Source organism: Zingiber officinale, chromosome 7A (genome assembly GCF_018446385.1).
Source record: "Zingiber officinale cultivar Zhangliang chromosome 7A, Zo_v1.1, whole genome shotgun sequence".
Classification (NCBI taxonomy): Eukaryota; Viridiplantae; Streptophyta; class Magnoliopsida; order Zingiberales; family Zingiberaceae; genus Zingiber; species Zingiber officinale.
In genome coordinates, this window is record NC_055998.1 from 62,869,973 (window position 1) to 62,890,882 (window position 20,910).

At 38.5% G+C, this 20,910-nt stretch overlaps 1 non-coding gene across 1 annotated transcript; it reads right to left on the reverse strand.

Annotated features, from left to right (window-relative positions):
- Positions 1 to 19,484: 19,484 nt before the first annotated feature.
- LOC122003140 lies at positions 19,485 to 19,590 on the reverse strand. The gene has a single exon (XR_006117811.1). It is a non-coding gene; the product is annotated as a small nucleolar RNA R71 (small nucleolar RNA).
- Positions 19,591 to 20,910: the final 1,320 nt, after the last annotated feature.

Below are 20,910 nucleotides of genomic sequence, written 5' to 3' on the forward strand. Positions count from 1 at the left end.
TCCCCTTGCGGGCAGCGCCCCTACCCACGATCTAACCATCGTGAGTTGCTCCGTTGCGATCTAAAGGCACCCGAGTCCGCTGTCCCAAAAGATTTTGGGTCGAAACGAAGCCGTTTGGGAAAATTCTTCCCGATAGCCGAAGCCTACAAGTGCCGAGACACTTGTGCTTCGCCTATAAGGAAAAATTACCCATAAAAACATAAAAATTGAATTTTTACAGAAAATCACAGAAGCTTTTTGTTTTCCAAAAACCAAAAACTAAATCGTACAAGTCTTTGCACGTGGCTCTAATACCACTGTTGGGTTCTTCGAGCCGCGAAAACCGCTTTTTCGCGTCGCGGAAACCCCGAAGGACCCAAAGCCGTAGATCCGTGCAAAGATTCGTATACAAAATTCGAAAAAAAACTATTTCTTGTACGAGTTCAAAAACTGATCTACTACTTAGATCTACGAGGAAAAAGTGTTTACCCTTGATGCGCGCCCTACGCGAATCCCGCTCTTCCAAGGTGTTGCCGGATCTCAAGACCGTCAAGCGCCGGTCCTCTAGAAGTATCCACACGGACAACTTAGGTGGAGAAAACCTCACACAAAGGTGTGCTAGCACCTTGGTAAGGTTCGGCCAAGTAAGGAGGAGAGGGAGAGGGAGAGCTTGAGAGAGAGGAGGAAGATGCACACAAGTGAATGAAAAATGAATTTTTCCACCCAAAAACCAAGTGGCCGGCCACACTTCAAAATTCACATTAATTGCATTAATTGCAATTAATATGAAACCATAAAATCACATTAATTGCATTAATTGCAATTAATAAGAAACCATTAAAAGAGTGACTTTGTTACTTCCATGAGGTGGCACCCATGATGATGTGGAACATTATTATTGTTCCACCTAATGCCAGCTCACCAATGAGGTGGCAAAAAGGTCAAGTCAAAATTGACCTTTGGTCTTCCTTCTCAAGTCAAGTCAAACTTGACTCAATCTCTACCATGGTGGATCTAATCCAACCATTTGATTCGAGCCAACTTAATATAATGAATCTAATTCATTAAATTAAATTGATTCAATGAGTCAAAATCTAAATTAGACTCATTTAACACATGAATCAACTTGAGTCGAACTCAAGTTAGCCCAATTAGGATTACTCTTAATCCAATTTGATTCATCAAATGAATCTAATCCTCTTGGTTCATCATATGAACCTAATCTCCACCTAATTGTCCTAAGTGTGTGACCCTATAGGTTCTTGTAACGTTGGCAATGCCCTAAACCCATTTAGGAGCATAAGTAATGAGCGGTATCTAGCAACACATCATTACTACCCAAGTTACAAGAATGTCGAGATCCGACATCACCTTGTGACTACCAATTGTGACTACTCACAAAATAATGACAAGTCTCCTTCTATCCTAAACATCTAGATTGATCAATATGAGGTATAGACCGTGTCATCCTCTAATCAATCTAAATCTTGAACTCCAAGTTAGACTCACTCGATCAAATGAGCTCAACATCTAATGTTGACTCATTTGGGCATGGCCATGCACTTAGTGGTCTCACTCTATCAAGAATACAGATGTCGCTCCCGTCATATGGGAGGGATAGATTTCATCTACATCACTCACATCCCGCTACATAATTCATTATATACCCAGTAATCGCCTTTATAGTCCACCCAGTTACGGGTGACGTTTGACGAAACTAAAGTACATAACACCTTATGTAGGGATCCATGGTGACTTCAGGTCTAAGGACTAATAGTCATACTAATAGCCACATGAGAAAGTATATGACACTCATATAACGATCCATGATACTTTCTCATGGCGGGTCATTCAATATACATTCTCTAATGCATACCCATGTGTCAGCTTGATATCTCTATATCCATGACTTGTGAGATCAAGTCATCGAGCTGACCTACATGCTAGTCTTATTGTATTAACATTGTCCCTGAATGTTAATACTCGACTAGGAATGATTTAGAGTAGTGTTCCCTATATCATCTCACTATCGATTCAACCAATTGATTGATATAGGTAAGAACCTTCTACTCAAGGACGTTATTATACTTAGTCTATTTGGCACTAATATAAATAAGTATAATAACCAAACTATTGCCTTTATTAATATAAGAATATGATATATATGAGTCCATACAATCATCAAATGATTGGCTCTAGGGCTCTAACTAACAGTGACAAGTGTCCTTCTATCCTAGACATCTAGATTGATCAATGTGAGGCATACACCGTGTCATCCTCTAATCAATCTAAATCTTGAACTCCAAGTAGACTCACTCGATCAAATGAGCTCAACATCTAATGTTGACTCATTTGGGCATGGCCATGTACTTAGTGGTCTTACTCTATCAAGAATACCGATGTCGCTCCCGTCATATGGGAGGGATAGATCCCATCTACATCACTCACATCCCTCTGCATAATTCGTTATATACCCAGTAATCGCCTTTATAGTCCACCCAGTTACGGGTGACATTTGACGAAACCAAAGTACATAACTCCTTATGTAGGGATCCATGTTGACTTCAGGTCTAAGGACTAATAGTCATACTAATATCCACATGAGAAAGTATATGACACTCATATAACGATCCATGATACTTTCTCATGGCGGGTGATTCAGTATACATTCTCCAATGTATACCCATGTGTCAGCTTGATATCTCTATATCCATGACTTGTGAGATCAAGTCATCGAGCTGACCTACATGCTAGTCTTATTGCATTAACATTGTCCCTGAATGTTAATAATCGACTAGGAATGATTTAGAGTAGTGTTCCCTATATCATCTCACTATCGATTCAAATAATCGATTGATATAGGTATGAACCTTCTACTCAAGGACGCTATTATACTTAGTCTATTTGGCACTAATACAAATAAGTTTAATAACCAAACAAATGCCTTTATTGATATACAAGAATATGATACAATGAGTCCATACAATCATCAAATGATTGGCTCTAGGGCTCTAACTAACAGCCATTTGCTGAATATAATCTGATCGGTCCTTAAGTCGACCGCCTTGTTAAGATGATGTTGTTGGCTAAATATGTTTTGGCCGGTCTTTAAGCCGGTTGCCTTGTTAGGCTAATGTAGTTTGCTGAATATGTCTTGACTAGTCTTTAAGCCGGCTGCCCTGTTAGGCTGATGTAGTTTACTGAATATATCTCGGTCGGTCTTTAAGCCGACTATTTGGTTAGGATGATGTTATTGGTTGAATATAATCCGACTGATCCTTAGCCGGTCACTTTATTAAGATGATATTGTGGCCTGAATATAATCCGACCGGTCCTTAAGCCGGTTTCTTTTATTGAGTTGTTCAGTTACATTCTGTATATTCCACTGCTACGCATCATATTAAGCTGCTCAACCACGTTTTGTGCAGCATTAAGATACTCAATGGAGAATGGTAGAGTGCATCATGATCCCAGGAAATCCCTTTGATAATATATGTTGTTCTAGAATTTCGTTTAGGCGATAATAATATAAGTGTAAGTGTCGTATACCCAGTAGTCCCTTTACTTGACCGAGCGTATGATAAGTTTACCTAGAGAAGGCCCGTTTCGTTCTATGAGACTTGATCAACATACTAGGTTGGGCTGGATTTGTCCTGCCCAGGTGGTAATATGGGGATGCCCGGTCGTCCTTTTCCCGCCCGAACTTATAATGGGCCACCGAGAGATGCAGCTATGTTATGAGAAGTTCAGTTAGTATATTGGGCTGAACTACGTCATGCCATTGCCGGACTAAGTTTTTATATGGCCATGGTATGATACTCGTCCGATTATGAGACTTGACAGATATACATGCATACTGTCACTTTTAATAGGTATGTTGTGGAGTGTGTCAGTTATTCCGACTGATTTGTAAAGTCGGCTGGCCTTAAATTTGACCACCTTAAGATCTTGCTACCCTTGAGATGCTAGACTCCCTGGTTCGCTCGGCTTAAGGGTTGATCATCTTTCCCCGACCGTATTATAATTTGGTCTAGTGGAATCTAAGAAACTTAGCACTGGATGATTTAATCAAAGCCGGATTAAGGGATTTTACTCCTAGAGTATGACTGCCACCTCATGTTACTTTGACCACCCCATCACGTATACTTTGACCGCCACATTACCTTCTGGGTCCACTCATCATAATCAGTATCACTAGCCTCCCATTCAAGTCTAGTCAAAGGAGGTGTAGCCGACTGATTGGACTCAAGTCCTATTTTTGCCTGTTCAACCTTCTCACCAGTCCATTCAGTAATCCGCTCTTCCCTTTAAGTCTTTAAGGACTTAGCAATTTTTTCAAAAATTGCTTGTCCACAACCATCTCTTTTAGGTGAGGTTACCTGTTGGGAATCATATACTGACTAGAAGGGGTTGAATAGACGATGCCCCCAACTCGACAGTTTCCTACGTATTCGTTAGTGTACAGCGAAATACAATACTAATATGAATATGAAAGCTAATTTAACTATAAGATAAGAAATGAAATGTAAACCGTTAACACGCTCGTTTATGTGGTTCGGAGATAACTTGCTCCTACTCTATGACTATCCGTAAGGTGGATGATCCTTGTGATCCTTCGGTGGATCAAGCCTTGAAACTCCGGCTAGCGCGAACTCTTTCTCGGTGGAGTAAACCTTGCACAACCTTGATCAATACACCGCACTCCAATCACAACTCAAGGTAGACTACTAATAGGGGTTAACCACCTCTATTTCATCAAATTTGGCCAGTCATCCCAAGCTCCGTTTTATAGAGCTTGGGAAGAAACAACCTTACTGTTTACCGTTACCAGTTGACTAGTCCTTACACCAGTCGACTGGTGCCTGGCTAACGATTCTTTAGAAGTCGACTGGTCCTTGCACCAGTTGACTGGTCTTTGCTGTTCGTGCATAGAAACTCTTTGTGCTCTGCCCCGTCGACTAGTCCCAGTACAGTCGACTGGTAAACCTCTAAACATAGGATTTCCCTTTCCGAGTACATTTTTCTCGCACTTGCACTCTCACGACTCACTTGACTCTTCTTCGCAGCTTTGACCTCTTGCCTTTAAGCGTACTTCCTTTGGCTCTCGTCCCTCGGATGCATTCAAGCCCGTGAGTCTTCCCCAATGTCATCCTTCGTGTATGTCTCGAATTCGCTTCCCTCGGCTCTTGTCCTTGCTGCATTGTCCACGGTCTCTTGGATGTTCCATCCTTCACCGAACCTGAAGCCATCAACCTGCGTCATATGTGTATCCTGCAAACCTGCACACTCATATACACATATTAAATATATGGGTAAACCTAACATAAATCCTTTGCCTAAACATCAAAACACATGGTCGCATAGATCATTGGAATTGCTCCAACAATTTCTCCCTTTTTGATGTTTGGAAATACGTTTACTTTAGGGAAAACATAATTGCAAAACAATATGCTAATGACAAATGGACTTACGTTGCTAGGACTATGCACTTGGACTTACATAGCTGAGAAATGGACTTACGCCGCTAAGACTACACACTTAGACTTACACCGCCGAGAAATGAACTTAAGTTGTTAAGACTACACACTTGGACTTACATCACCAAGTCAAAAATACATACATGCATTGGAACCTATCACAAGGTTCCCCCTACACCTAAGCTCCCTATTGAGTTAGAAATTTTAGCATAGGGATATTTAAGAACCTATCACAAGGCTCTCCCTATGCAAAGACATTTAAGGTTTTCCCAACTAAACCTTACTTCTCCCCCTTTGCCTAACATTAAAAAACTTCTAACAATATCCAATTGTCGAAACTTGATCATCCAAACTGACCCCTAAACTTATGTATTTACCCCCCTAGGATTTCATATACCAATACGAGTTGACTCGGTCAAAATTAGTACTAAAAAATAGTTTCAGACTGGTATCAATCAACTGCCCCAAACACCAGTCGATTGCCCTCATCGATACAAACTCATAGAGGCATTCTGTGGTCAAAAAATATTGTCACCAGTCAACTAGTAACTGCACCAGTCGACTAGTACGCTGATTTCATCCTAATCAGCATTTCTAATCCAATTTCAGAAATGTACCAATAATTCCACAGACATCCAAAAATCTCTTTATGGATAGCTGATATTTGAAAATAGTTACACAAAAAACTAGGTTTACCTCGATAAGAGTACTAACGCTTCGAGAGGATTGCCTGTCGAATTAGTTACGACAGTAGGCTCCTGATTAATGCCACGTGTGTGTTCATCATCATGAGTATATGCCTTTCTCTATACTAACCACTTTGTCTTTCATCATCCAACCATCCAGAATATAACCCGCCTTTTCGCTATTACCATCTAATGACTCTGCTTGATAGGCGATCTTAACAACTTCCTATAAATTTATTTCGGAAAACCCTAAGGTTTCTACTCCTTCTTCAGTATATTCAAACTTTTTTGTTTCTCTCATCTTCTTTCTTACCATGGCTAAAGCTCATTCGTGGTACACCCAATGCCCTTCCATCTTTACTATTGAGGTGCCTATGACCGCACCATCAACTACTGGTTTTCTTCTTACATAGTTATTCCTATCGGCCAAGCTTGCCCTCATCTTTCCCCGCCATAGAGAATTGTTGTCTTCAGAGAACAGGTCATAGCTGGATTTCATTTCCCCCTTCATCCTTTCTTTTTTGACGTTAGCTAATATTTTGACATATCATTGCATCAACTTATTCCCCAATCTCTTCACATCTTAAGTGGTGCTGTCATTGTTTTTTACTTGTTCAATGTTCCTCTTTCTTCTCGTTTGTTCCATTATTATTTCTTCCACCAACAAGTAAAGGACTACCTATTTCGCTTACAGGCTCACCCTAAGGTAATTTTATTCAATAGGATTCTAGCCCAGGAGGAATGGTAAGATAAATATTTTTTCATACACCTTCTGAGCTCTCTGTCCTGTCTCGTAACCTAGCAGTCAAACCTTCCTCCTATTCCTGACTTGGGTAACCTTCACACAGACCCAATTCTTCGCCAGGTCCTAGATCAACTGAGAGGTTTGAAGTTTAGTAATGTGTGTAGATCGTATACACTTGTTTAGCATGTTTTGATGCACATTCACATATTTTGTACATGCTTTGTCTACATATTTTCGTACTTCCAGTTTTCCTTTTAGCATATTTACTCTTTTTATTCGAAGATATGCTTTTGTGTATTTTCTATACACAAGAGTCGAATTTGGTGAAGGTTTCGTGTTCAAGGCCAAATCTGCAAGTGAAGCAAAGGAGGAAGCCACCATTCTTGTACCTCACATGACCCTGTCATGGGGGGTTGCCTAGGCTGTATGTGGATCACTGCCCGTGTGATTGCAATAGGAAAGGAAGTGGTCTTGGCCGTGTGAACCTCACACGACCGTGCCAAGATGAGAAGCCAGAGGAAGCCAGGTCGTGTACACTACACGACCGTGCAAGCCTTCCAGAGCCGAAGAATGCCCTGGCCGTGTGCTACACATGACTTGTGCAACAATTCCAGAGGCCAAGAATGCTCCGTCCGTGTACACCACACGACCGTGTAGGGTTTCCAGTGAGCAAGAGGGCTCTGACCGTGTACACCACATGGCCGTGCCAGGTTTCTAGAGGCGGAGGCAGTGCAGGCCGTGTGATCTACACGGCCGTGGAAGGGAAGCATTGACAGAAGGCAGCCACGGCTGTGTATCACACACGACCATGTGAAGTAAGTAGAGAGGGAAATGGAGCAAGTCGTGTGAACCTCACACGGCCGTGCCTCTGTAACACCCCTAGGGTACATAGCAAGATTTTAGATATTTTTATCATGAATAAAAATAAGTCTTATGTGTGAATTTGCAAAAATAATAATAGAACCAAAAAGAGATGACCAAGGTTTGAACCTTGGATCTCTTACTAGATACATGTATGTGTTAACCAATAGACCAAGAGAAGATATTGTTAAAGAGAGAAGTGACAATATAGTTAAGAGTAAGAAAAGAACTCTTTTCATTTAGAAGGAGAAGTTAGAGTTGTCTTCTTCCTCTCAAAAGAAAAGAGGATTCTTGTTTCCTCTTTTCATTAAGGAGGAGTAAAAGAAAGGAGAAGGAAAAGTGCATTTTCCCTTCCTCCTCTCATGAAGAATAAAAGGGGAAATTAAATAAGAGATTTCATTTTCTCCTCTTCCTCCTCCCTCCTTCTCCTCACCGTGACCAAGCCCTCTCCCCACCTCCATTGCGGAAATCCAAAAACAAAGGAGGACTCCTCTTTAGGAAGGCTCCACAATCAAGATTACTCTCTAAGGAAATCAACCACAAGGATGTAAGTATCCCCTCACCTGTGGTACAAGTCGCTTACGAAATTTCCGTGAGGTTAGAATGCTTAAAAATAAAAATAAAAGGAAGAAACCTATGCTCAGGGATTTCACGATGTTATGATATGAACTTAGTTAAAGATTTATGTTGGATGTTGTTTAAAGCATGATCTTCTTCTTGATATGTTTCGGCCATGAATGTTTTAGGGCTTTAATAAGTGTAAAAATCTAATCTAACATGTTTATAGACTCCTTTATGATATGATATGAACTTGACTAAATATCTATGTCTATATGATGCTTGGAAATTTTATTTTCCTTTATGTAAAGTTTCAGCCATGATAGATTCTAGGGCTTCAAGAAGCTCAAAACCTAAATTTAACTTGCTTATAGATGCCTTTATGATATGATATGAACTTGACTAAATATCCATGTTTGTATGTTGCTTGGAAATTTTAATTCCTTTATAGTAAAGGTTCGGCCATGATGGGTTTAGGCTTTCAAGAAGCTTAGAACCTAATCTAACATGCTTATAGAGTCCTTCATGATATGATAAGAACTTGGTTAGGTATTCATGTTTGTATATTGCTTAGGAATTTTATTTTCCTTTATGTAAAGGTTCGGCCATGATGGATCTAGGGTTTCAAGAAGCTCAAAACCTAATTTAACTTGCTTATAGATTCCTTTATGTTAGGATATGAACTTGACTAAATATCCATGTCTATATGTTGCTTGGAAATTTTATTTTCCTCTATGTAAAGTTTTGGCCATGATAGATTTTAGGGTTTCATGAAGTTTAAAACCTAATTTGACATGCTCATAGACTTTTTTATGATATGATATGAACTTGGCTAGGTATTCATGTTTGTATGTTGCTTAGAAGTTTATTTTTTTTTTTATGAAGTTTCGGCCATGATAGATTTTAGGGTTTCATGAAGCTTAGAACCTAATTTAACATGCTCATAGATTTCTTTATGATATGACATGAACTTGGCTAGGTATTCATGTTTGTATGTTGCTTAGAAGTTTATTTTCCTTTCATGAACTTTCGGCCATGACTATATTCTAGGGTTCAATGAAGGTTAAATTTAAACTTAGCAAGCTCATGGATTTCCCTTATGATATAATATGAAGTTAGCTTGGTATTCTTATGCTTGTATAGAACTTAGTTTCATGCTCTTAAAGGTTCGGCCACAACCAAGTTAAAAGGCCTAGGAAGCTTAGAACCTACTACCTATGCTCATGATATTCTTTATAGTTTATGATATGAAATTAATTTAAGGTCCACATGCTTATATGTTGTTGTAACCTAAAACTAAGCATGGTAACTTTCGGCCACTATATGGAATTAGGGTTAGAGACCCAATTATGATTTTTGCTAGGTGTCTCACATACTAGGATATAAATTAGGAGATGCTAGTAAATATTTTCCATGTATGATTATGTTTTCCTATGATGCTTTATATGCTTATTTAAGTATGCTTATGAACTATGTATGATGATGACTCTTATGATGTGTTTTATGCTTAAGTATGCATGCTTTATGATAAGACAAGTAACATGCCTATTTATGTATGAACTATGCATGAAATGATTCCTATGATGACTATGTACCCAAGCATGTATGATTTCAAATATGTTGCATGCTCATTTACGTAAGCTTATGAACCAGGCATGAATATGATTTTTATGATGGCTATGTGCTCAAGTATGTATGCCTTATGATATGATAAGAAAATGGCTAAGAGTTGCTTCCCTTAAGTTGGGATTAAGAGCACTCTTCATGTTAAGACAAGAGCATGACATTATGATGATATGATATGACAGTTATGATGATATGATATGCACGACATGTATTTTACTTTGTATGACTTGTACCAAGGGTGGGCTCCATAAGCGCCCCTAGGCCGACGGACTATGAACGGGTCTAGTAAAAAAGGGATGAGCTCCTTAGTACGCCCCTAGGCCGACGGACTATGAACGGGTCTAGATCCCTAGTAGGTTCGGGGTTAGCTACCCTGTCCTAGGGATTGCGCGCATTTATGTATGTATGTGGTACAAGCCGGGCCCTCATGATGATGATATTATGTTTAAGTATTAAAAGATATGTTTAAAGACATCTTGCACTTGACATGACATATGCTTTAAAAAAGACATTTTGCATAATACACCCATTCATGATATGATATGTCTTTTTTTTTTATGAATTATATGACATGATGTTATGCTATGCTCTTATGACTTATAGGACATGATGTTATGAGATGTTTTGTTTATGATTCATATGACCTGACGATATGCTATGCTTCCATGATTTACATCACATGATGCCTTCATTTATGATATGTTAGAGTATGATGTTTCTTAATGATATGATATGATAGGAGGCTATGTTCACATGATATAATGTTAGATGATTATGTCTCCATTGTTATATGCTTATATGACCATGCTATGAAATACGATTTTTGTGAGTAGGAAAGGATCTTACTGAGCCTGTGTGCTCATAGCTTACTTTCCTTGTACCACAGATAAAGGCAAGGAATGGATGATCTAAGGGAGCTGCAGGAGAGGCAAGGAGATGTGTGTGGCAGTGGCTCGGCTAAGACAAATAAAAACCTACTATGTTATTTTTGTTATGTCTGACATGAACCAAGTGTATTATGTTACATTCCAGTATAACTTCATGACACTTCCGCTGCTTTATGTTACTAGAAAGAAATTTTAAATATGCATGTATATCCTGGAATAGTTAAGTAAGTAAGTAGCCCCGTCCCTTTAGTAGCAGGGAGAGCGGGCGTTACAGTTTGGTATCAGATCCAGGTTAGCCTTCGACTATACACACATCAAGCCTACATCCTACTGCTCCAAGTAAGAATTTCTATGCTTAGTACATTTCTTTTTAGGATGCTTATGCATAGTTTATTTTTTTTATTATTTATGTTATTTATAATGCTTTAGTAGTATGCTTGCTTACTTGTTCTTTTAAGTCACAGTTTTAGTTTAGGTTGCATGATGATAGGTTAGGGATGATAACACAACAAACTTACAAATAGTTAGAAATGATGGTAACCTTTTGTTAGTCTAGTTAGAATGATAATAACTTACGCTAGCTCTATTGTCATTAATGAAGATAAGGATGACTAGAAGACGTAATACCAGAGCAGATGAGACAGCACCTCCACCTGATTTGATGCATGTAGTTACCGAGCTTCAGCGTCAGGTTACGGAACAACAGTAGATAATCAACAAGGGAATCCTGCTACCCCGCCAGACACCGGAACGTAATACCAGTAATACCACCGGCACCTGCACCACCGGTAGGCCCAGCTCCAATGGTTCGTCAGGAGGCATATCTGATTCAGTGGCAGAGACTGAAGTCGGAGGCTTTCTTCGGTAACTGTGAACCATGGGATGCATAGGCCTGGTTCAAGACTGTGGAGAGCATAGTGGAGTTACTGGATTGGCCTGAGCACGAGAAAGTCAAGTGCGCATCGTTCTGCCTTACGGGCGATGCCAGAATGTGGTGGGACCGAGTCAAAGCAAAACGACAGATAAACCAGATGAGATGGACAGACTTCGAGACGGAATTTTTCGAAGAATTTTTCCGTATGCAAGTCACAAATAAACACTATGATGAGTTCACCGAGTTCCGGCAAGGTGATCTATCGGTCAATGAAGCTGTTAAGAAATTCAACCGCCTAGCGCGTCTGTGCCCAGAGTTGGTCAGTACGGAGAGAGAAAGGGTTAGACTTATGCTGAAGATGCTCAGACCTGAGATAGCCCTGAACGTAGCCGGCGGAGTTAATAGATCGCAGACCGCCGAAGAATTAATCAGCAGTGCTCTGATCACGAAACACTATCAAAAGGCGATGAATGAGGGCAAGAATCAAACTCAGTCGGGAGGATAGAAATCTCAAGGTACCCGAACCAGCTGGAAAGGAAATCACAGTGGCAAGAGGAAGCAATGGAATGATTCCAAGAGTGGTCCAGCAAGCAAGCAGCTCTCGTTTCCTCAGTGTACCACCTGCGGAAAGAAACACCCGAGAATATGCCGTATAGGTACAAATGATGCTACAGCTGTGGAATGGAAGGACATATGGTCAGAAACTGTCCTACACAGATCCAGACACCTACCCCTCCGCAAGTTCAGAACAGAGGTGCTCCCCCACAGCTACACCTGATGCAAGCTGCGATAGAAGGCCCGCAGATAAGCCAAGGGAGACTGGAAGCTCCGCTAGTAGCGACGAATGCCAGAATTTTCTCTATCACCAAGGAGGATGCGGCCAATGATTCTACGGTCGTCACAGGTCAGCTACCTAATTTTAGTCAATATGCTCAAGTTTTATCTGATACTGAAGGTGAACCATTATCTAATATTGAAGGCGAATCAATAGTCGAATTTATTGGGAAGCCGAGAAACATTACGTGTCACTGGGTCGAAAATATGTCCGGGTAACTCTCTACCCTGACCTTAGCACCGACATTATTCGACAATATATTGGAGAAGCAAACTAGTGACCAAAGCCTCCAAAGAATTAAGCAAGAAACCTTAGAGGGAAAGAATGACGGATTCCGTATCGCGGACAGTGGAATATTAAATCTCAGGGATCGATTATATATTCTAGGGGATCCAGAGTTGCGAAAGAAGATAATGGAAGAGGTCCATGCAACACCCTATGTGATGCATCTGGGTTCCACTAAGATGTACCAAGATCTGAAAAAGAAGTTTTGGTGGTCCGGTATGAAAAGAGACGTGGCTCAGTATGTCAGTACCTGTTTGACCTGCCAGCAGGTTAAAACAGAACACCAGAGACCTAGAGGATTACTGCAGCCAATCCGAATTCCAGAATTGAAATGGGAAGATATCTCTATGGATTTTATCTCGGGATTACCCAAGACGACAAACGGTTACGACGCTATATGGGTAATCGTGGACAGATTGACGAAATCTAGCCACTTTCTGGCAATTAAGATGACCTACTCTGTTGAGCAATTAGCTCAATTATATGTTAAGAAATTGTCAGATTACATGGGATTCCTAGGACTATTATTTCTAACAGAGATGGTCGTTTTATTTTCCATTTTTGGGAATGTGTTCAAAAAGCCCTTGGCACCAAACTATTGTTCAGTACTACCTTCCACCCTCAGACCGACGGACAAACAGAAAGGGTAAATCAAGTACTAGAAGACATGTTACGGGCTTGCGCCTTAGATTTCAAAGCGAGTTGGTGCCGATATTTAAGTTTAGCGGAATTCGCCTACAATAATAGTTACCAGGCTACTATTGGAATGACACCCTACGAGGCTCTGTACGGAAGGAAATGTTGGTCCCCTATATGCTGGTACGAAGGTGGTGAAAAGAAGGAGATGGGAGTTCAAACAGAATTCATTGACAACACCACCCGTGCTATACAGAATATCCGCCAAAGAATAGAAACAGCTTAGAGCCGACAAAAGAGTTATGCAGATAAAAGACGAAGGCCCTTAGAATTCAGTGTCGGAGATGCAGTATTCCTTAAGGTAGCTCCTATGAAAGGAGTGATGAGGTTCGGAAAGAAAGGAAAACTAAGCCCGCGTTATGTAGGCCCATATCAAGTTCTGAAAAGAGTTGGCAAGGTGGCCTACGAAATAGCGCTACCTCAGGAGATGTCAGCTATCCACAATGTGTTCCATGTTTCGATGCTAAAGAAATGTATTCTGAGCACGAACCAAGTGATCGAACCACAAATCGTACAAATGCAAGAGGACCTAAGTTACGTGAATCGACCGGTTCAGATATTGGATCGAAGTATCAAAAGACAAAGGAACAAAGAGGTACCATTAGTAAAGGTCCTATGGCAAAATCAACGGTTCGAAGAAGCCACATGGGAGCGAGAAGACGATATGAGACAAAAGTACCCGGAGCTATTTTAAGTTCGAGGACGAACTTTTATGAGGTATGGGGGACTGTAACACCCCTAGGGTACTTAGTAAGATTTTAGATATTTTTATCATAAATAAAAATAAGTCTTATGTGTGAATTTGCAAAAATAATAATAAAACCAAAAAGAGATGACCAAGGTTTGAACCTTGGATCTCTTACTAGATACATGTATGTGTTAACCAATAGACCAAGAGAAGATATTGTTAAAGAGAGAAGTGACAATATAGTTAAGAGTAAGAAAAGAACTCCTTTCATTTAGAAGGAGAAGTTAGAGTTGTCTTCTTCCTCTCAAAAGAAAAGAGGATTCTTGTTTCTTCTTTTCATTAAGGAGGAGTAAAAGAAAGGAGAAGGAAAAGTGCATTTTCCCTTCCTCCTCTCATGAAGAATAAAAGGGGAAATTAAAGAAGAGATTTCATTTTCTCCTCTTCCTCCTCCCTCCTTCTCCTTACCGTGACCAAGCCCTCTCCCCACCTCCATTACTGAAATCCAAAAACAAAGGAGGACTCCTCCTTAGGAAGGCTCCACAATCAAGATTACTCTCTAAGGAAATCAACCACAAGGATGTAAGTATCCCCTCACCTGTGGTACAAGTCGCTTACGAAATTTCCGTGAGGTTAGAATGCTTAAAAATAAAAATAAAAGGAAGAAACCTATGCTCATGGATTTCACGATATTATGATATGCACTTAGTTAAAGATTTATGTTGGATGTTGTTTAAAGCATGATCTTCTTCTTGATATGTTTCGGCTATGAATGTTTTAGGGCTTTAAGAAGTGTAAAAATCTAATCTAACATGTTTATAGACTCCTTTATGATATGATATGAACTTGACTAAATATCCATGTCTATATGTTGCTTGGAAATTTTATTTTCCTTTATGTAAAGTTTCGGCCATGATAGATTCTAGGGCATCAAGAAGCTCAAAACCTAAATTTAACTTGCTTATAGATGCCTTTATGATATCCATGTTTGTATGTTGCTTGGAAATTTTAATTCCTTTATAGTAAAGGTTCGGCCATGATGGGTTTAGGGTTTCAAGAAGCTTAGAACCTAATCTAACATGCTTATAGACTCCTTCATGATATGATAAGAACTTGGTTAGGTATTCATGTTTGTATATTGCTTAGGAATTTTATTTTCCTTTATGTAAAGGTTCGACCATGATGGATCTAGGGTTTCAAGAAGCTCAAAACCTAATTTAACTTGTTTATAGATTCCTTTATGATAGGATATGAACTTGACTAAATATCCATGTCTATATGTTGCTTGGAAATTTTATTTTCCTTTATGTAAAGTTTCGGCTATGATAGATTTTAGGGTTTCATGAAGCTTAAAACCTAATTTGACATGCTCATAGACTTCTTTATGATATGATATGAAATTAGCTAGGTATTCATGTTTGTATGTTGCTTAGAAGTTTTTTTTTTTTTATGAAGTTTTGGCCATGATAGATTTTAGGGTTTCATGAAGCTTAGAACCTAATTTAACATGCTCATAGACTTCTTTATGATATGACATGAACTTGGCTAGGTATTCATGTTTGTATGTTGCTTAGAAGTTTATTTTCCTTTCATGAACTTTCGGCCATGACTATGTTCTAGGGTTCAATGAAGGTTAAATTTAAACTTAGCAAGCTCATGGATTTCCCTTATGATATAATATGAAGTTAGCTTGGTATTCTTATGCTTGTATAGAACTTAGTTTCATGCTCTTAAAGGTTCGGCCACAACCAAGTTAAAAGGCCTAGGAAGCTTAGAACCTACTACCTATGCTCATGATATTCTTTATAGTTTATGATATGAAATTAATTTAAGGTTCACATGCTTATATGTTGTTGTAACCTAAAACTAAGCATGGTAACTTTCGGCCACTATATGGAATTAGGGTTAGAGACCCAATTATGATTTTTGCTAGGTGTCTCACATACTAGGATATGAATTAGGAGATGCTAGTAAATATTTTCCATGTATGATTATGTTTTCCTATGATGCTTTATATGCTTATTTAAGTATGCTTATGAACTATGTATGATGATGACTCTTATGATGTGTTTTATGCTTAAGTATGCATGCTTTATGATAAGACAAGTAACATGCCTATTTATGTATGAACTATGCATGAAATGATTCCTATGATGACTATGTACCCAAGCATGTATGATTTTAAATATGTTGCATGCTCATTTACGTAAGCTTATGAACCAGGCATGAACATGATTTTTATGATGGCTATGTGCCCAAGTATGTATGCCTTATGATATGATAAGAAAATGGCTAAGAGTTGCTTCCCTTAAGTTGGGATTAAGAGCATTCTTCATGTTAAGACAAGAGCATGACATTATGATGATATGATATGACAGTTATGATGATATGATATGCACGACATGTATTTTACTTTGTATGGCTTGTACCAAGGGTGGGCTCCATAAGCGCCCCTAGGCCGACGGACTATGAACGGGTCTAGTAAAAAAGGGATGGGCTCCTTAGTACGCCCCTAGGCCGACGGACTATGAACGGGTCTAGATCCCTAGTAGGTTCGGGGTTAGCTACCCTGTCCTAGGGATTGCGCGTATTTATGTATGTATGTGGTACAAGTCGGGCCCTCATGATGATGATATTATGTTTAAGTATTAAAAGATATGTTTAAAGACATCTTGCACTTGACATGGCATATGTTTTAAAAAAGACATTTTGCATAATGCACCCATTAATGATATGATATGTCTTTTTTTTTTTATGAATTATATGACATGATGTTATGCTATGCTCTTATGACTTATAGGACATGATGTTATGAGATGTTTTGTTTATGATTCATATGACCTGACGATATGTTATGCTTCCATGATTTACATCACATGATGCATTCATTTATGATATGTTAGAGTATGATGTTTCTTTATGATATGATATGATAGAAGGCTATGTTAACATGATATAATGTTAGATGATTATATCTCCATTGTTATATGCTTATATGACCATGCTATGAAATACGATTTTTGTGAGTAGGAAAGGATCTTACTGAGCCTGTGTGCTCATAGCTTACTTTCCTTGTACCACAGATAAAGGCAAGGAATGGATGATCTAAGGGAGTTGTAGGAGAGGCAAGGAGATGTGTGTGGCAGTGGCTCGGCTAAGACAAATAAAGACCTGCTATGTTATTTTTGTTATGTCTGACATGAACCAAGTGTATTATATTACATTCCAGTATAACTTCATGACATTTCTGTTGCTTTATGTTACTAGAAAGAAATTTTAAATATGTATGTATATCCTGGAATAGTTAAGTAAGTAAGTAGCCCCGTCCCTTTAGTAGCAGGGAGGGCGGGCGTTACAGCCTCGGGCCGTGTGGCGCTCAAACCTCGCCTCTATATAAAGCCTCATTCAAGATTTGAAAGGGGATCTTCTCCCTTTTGGGGGAAAACAAGATTTGGGGCATTCCTCCATCTTCTTGGAGGGATTTCCGGTGATCTAAGGGCGGATCTTCAACGTTTCGACTCCGGAGAGCAAGGATTGGATCCGAAGACGGTTCTTCATCGTAGATAAACTTTTCTTCCCTTTCTTTTTTTGGAATTGGGATCAAGATGTTTGTCTTTTCCCTATCTTTGGGATTCTTTCCTTGTTCCATGGATTAGATCTTTTGTTCTAGGATGGAGGGAGTATTTGTAATGGAGATTTGATGTAAACTCTTATGGATTTGTCAAAATACCTATTTCTATGATTTTGCCCTGTTTGTTTCTATTCTTTCTTGTGTGGATTGTTGTGATTAGGGTTTAATTACCATGCTTGATTGAATGTTTGAATATCTTGTGGATCTTATATGGATTGCTTCTCATTCGATTTTTCGAGGGACGTTCTTAATAGGAACATTCCCGTGTAAGGACGTTTGAGCGGTAATCTTGAAAGGGAAATTAGGTATTTCAAGAGGGTAGGATGGATTGGATGCATTAATCTTTATATCTTAATGAGGTTAAGAAGTAGTGAATTTCTATGTTGATTATCCGAGGGATGCACGTGACAGGCAAGCATGTGTAAGGACATCATAGGATTAATTCCTAATTGATCACATTTAGATATATTTCAGTCCTAGGCCGGTTGTCTATTGCAAGAGGGAACCGACAACCTTCTACAAATGATGGACAATTGAGAAATAAGATTTGGTAGATCATTACATTGAGTAATATTACAAAGAAACCAAAAATCCTAGAACATGCCTTTACCATTGCCCTTATTCTTGTTTCTTATTCTTTCATTTCTTTGTTTACATTTCATAGTCATACTTAGCTTTTGAAAACTATTTGATTAGTTGTTTAGCTAATTCGCACGGAGACATCTTTAGTATTTATTCCAGTACCTGTGGATACGATATCTTTTATTATTACTTACGACATTTTCGTACACTTACGGAGGGCAACAATTTTTTGGCGCCGTTGCCGGGGACTGTGCTATAACATTAGGTATTATCAATTGAGTTAGACTAAACATAACTTTTCTTTTCTTTTCATTAACATAATTGAAACTAATCTTTAGAATTCTGTTTTCATCATTTTCATATCTTCCTAATTCTTTACAATTCTTTTTGTTCCAATTATAATTCTAATTCTAACTTTGCATTCTTGATTTCTAGCACTCTAATTTAACTTTTCTCTGTTTTCTCTTTTGATCTAGTTTCTTTCTTCTTTTCTTTTGTAAACATATCTTGCAATCTTTAGCATATGAATTATTCTAGACATTTTTTCTTTTTTCCTATTATCTTTTCTTTCTTGTTTTCATTATGCAATTTCTTTCTTACAATTTAAATTCTGCATTTTCTTTCTTGCTTTTCATATTGCATTTTATTTCTTGTCTTTGATTCTTCATTTTATAATTTTTTCTTGAATATCCATGAGCACTAACATGTCAAGTAGGCCCATGAGAAATTTTTCTACACCCTTTTCTGCAAAATTTTTATCTCCCATTGTGCAACCTCAAATTGAAGCAGAAAATTTCCAACTAGACCCAGAGTTAAATTTCATGATACAAGGTCACAAATTTGGAGGAGAAGTATCGGAAAGTTCTTATTTGCATCTTGAAACATTTTTAGCGATTTGTGATATGGTGAACTATGAGGGTGTCTCAGCGGATGTAATTCGATTAATGACATTTCCTTTCAGTATCAAGGATAAAGCAAGGACTTGGTTATATTCTCTCCATCCTCAAAGTATCACAAGTTGGGAGCAATTGGAGAAACAATTTCTGAATCATTTTTTCCCTCCAAGCAGAACAGTGTATATGAGGAATTGCATAATAAATTTTGCTCAAGCATATGGAGAATCATTATTTGAAGCATGGGATAGATTCAAGAGTCTTCTAAGACAGTGCCCTCATCATGGTTTTGAAAAATGGTTGATCCTGCACATATTCTATGGGGGAATTTCTTTCTCAGACAAGAGTTTATTGGATTCATTAGCTGGAGGTTCTTTTATGGACAAAAGTGTAGATGAAGCATATATGTTAATTGATCAAGTGACATTGAACCTCCATGAATGGTCAAACTTAAGTTGGATGAAATTTCCCTCAAACATTCAAGGAGTGCAAGCCATAAATGCTATAGAGCCTGTCAAACAAATTGTAACTCAACCATCTATGAGTTTTGAAAATCACAAGTCGCAGAACGGGGAGTTCAAACATTTAGGGGCAAAGATTGAAAGTATTGTTTCAAAATGGTTTAAAGAAGATCCCCCTCCTTCGTAGACAAGATCTAGTGAAAAGTGTGATGATGTTGGGTTGAGAATTGAAAAAAATCATGAAGAACTTCTGAAGAATGACATGTTTAGAATTGAGGAGAAGAAAAATAGAAGATCACATGAACTCAGTTCCATTATTCCAGGAGATTCCCAAATACCACAAGTACCTTTCCCTCAACGATTGATCATACCAACACAAGATAAGTAAGTTGAATCTCCTCCACAAGCTAAACGGGAATATAGGAAATTAGAAGTACCTTTCCCAAGACCTTCACTAAGACTTCATTTTCCACAAAGGTTAGTGGGGGTCAATGAGAACAATGACTTAAAAAAATTCTGTGACACTGGTAAGGTTGAGTGCAGATTTTTGAAGGTATATGAAGATGAAGACTCTTCAGATAAGAATTTTATTGATAAAGCAGTGGTGAATAAGTTTTCAGATCTACCTCCAAATTTTATAGGGTGTTATAATGACATTGAACTTTCAGATGATAAATGTGATGTGGTACAACTTAAAACTGCAAGTGAAGTTATTGATCCTCTTGTTATTGATTCTCCTATTGAGGATATAGATGTTGGTTTATTTTTTGATGTATGTGATGATGATGATGTTTTGGAAGAATGTGTAGGGAGCTGTAGCATCTCAAGAATCACCTCCTTTGTCCACACAATCCTTAGATGTTGTAAGAGTTGCAAGGATTGAGCATGTTGTGGACCAATGTATAGGACTCATGTAGATATGGTTGAGTCTCAAGAATCACCATCTTTGATATCATCAACACCTGAGCCAGAACCAGAACCATCATTTGATTCAGAGGAAGTCATATCCACATGTTTAGAAATATCATGTATTTCTCAGCAAAGTAAGGTTAGTATTTCTTGTGATCTTTTGGAAAATTTTATAGAGCTACCCATTATTGACTTTGTTGGATGTGATTCAGTTTTTATTTCTTATTCTGCTTATCTTAA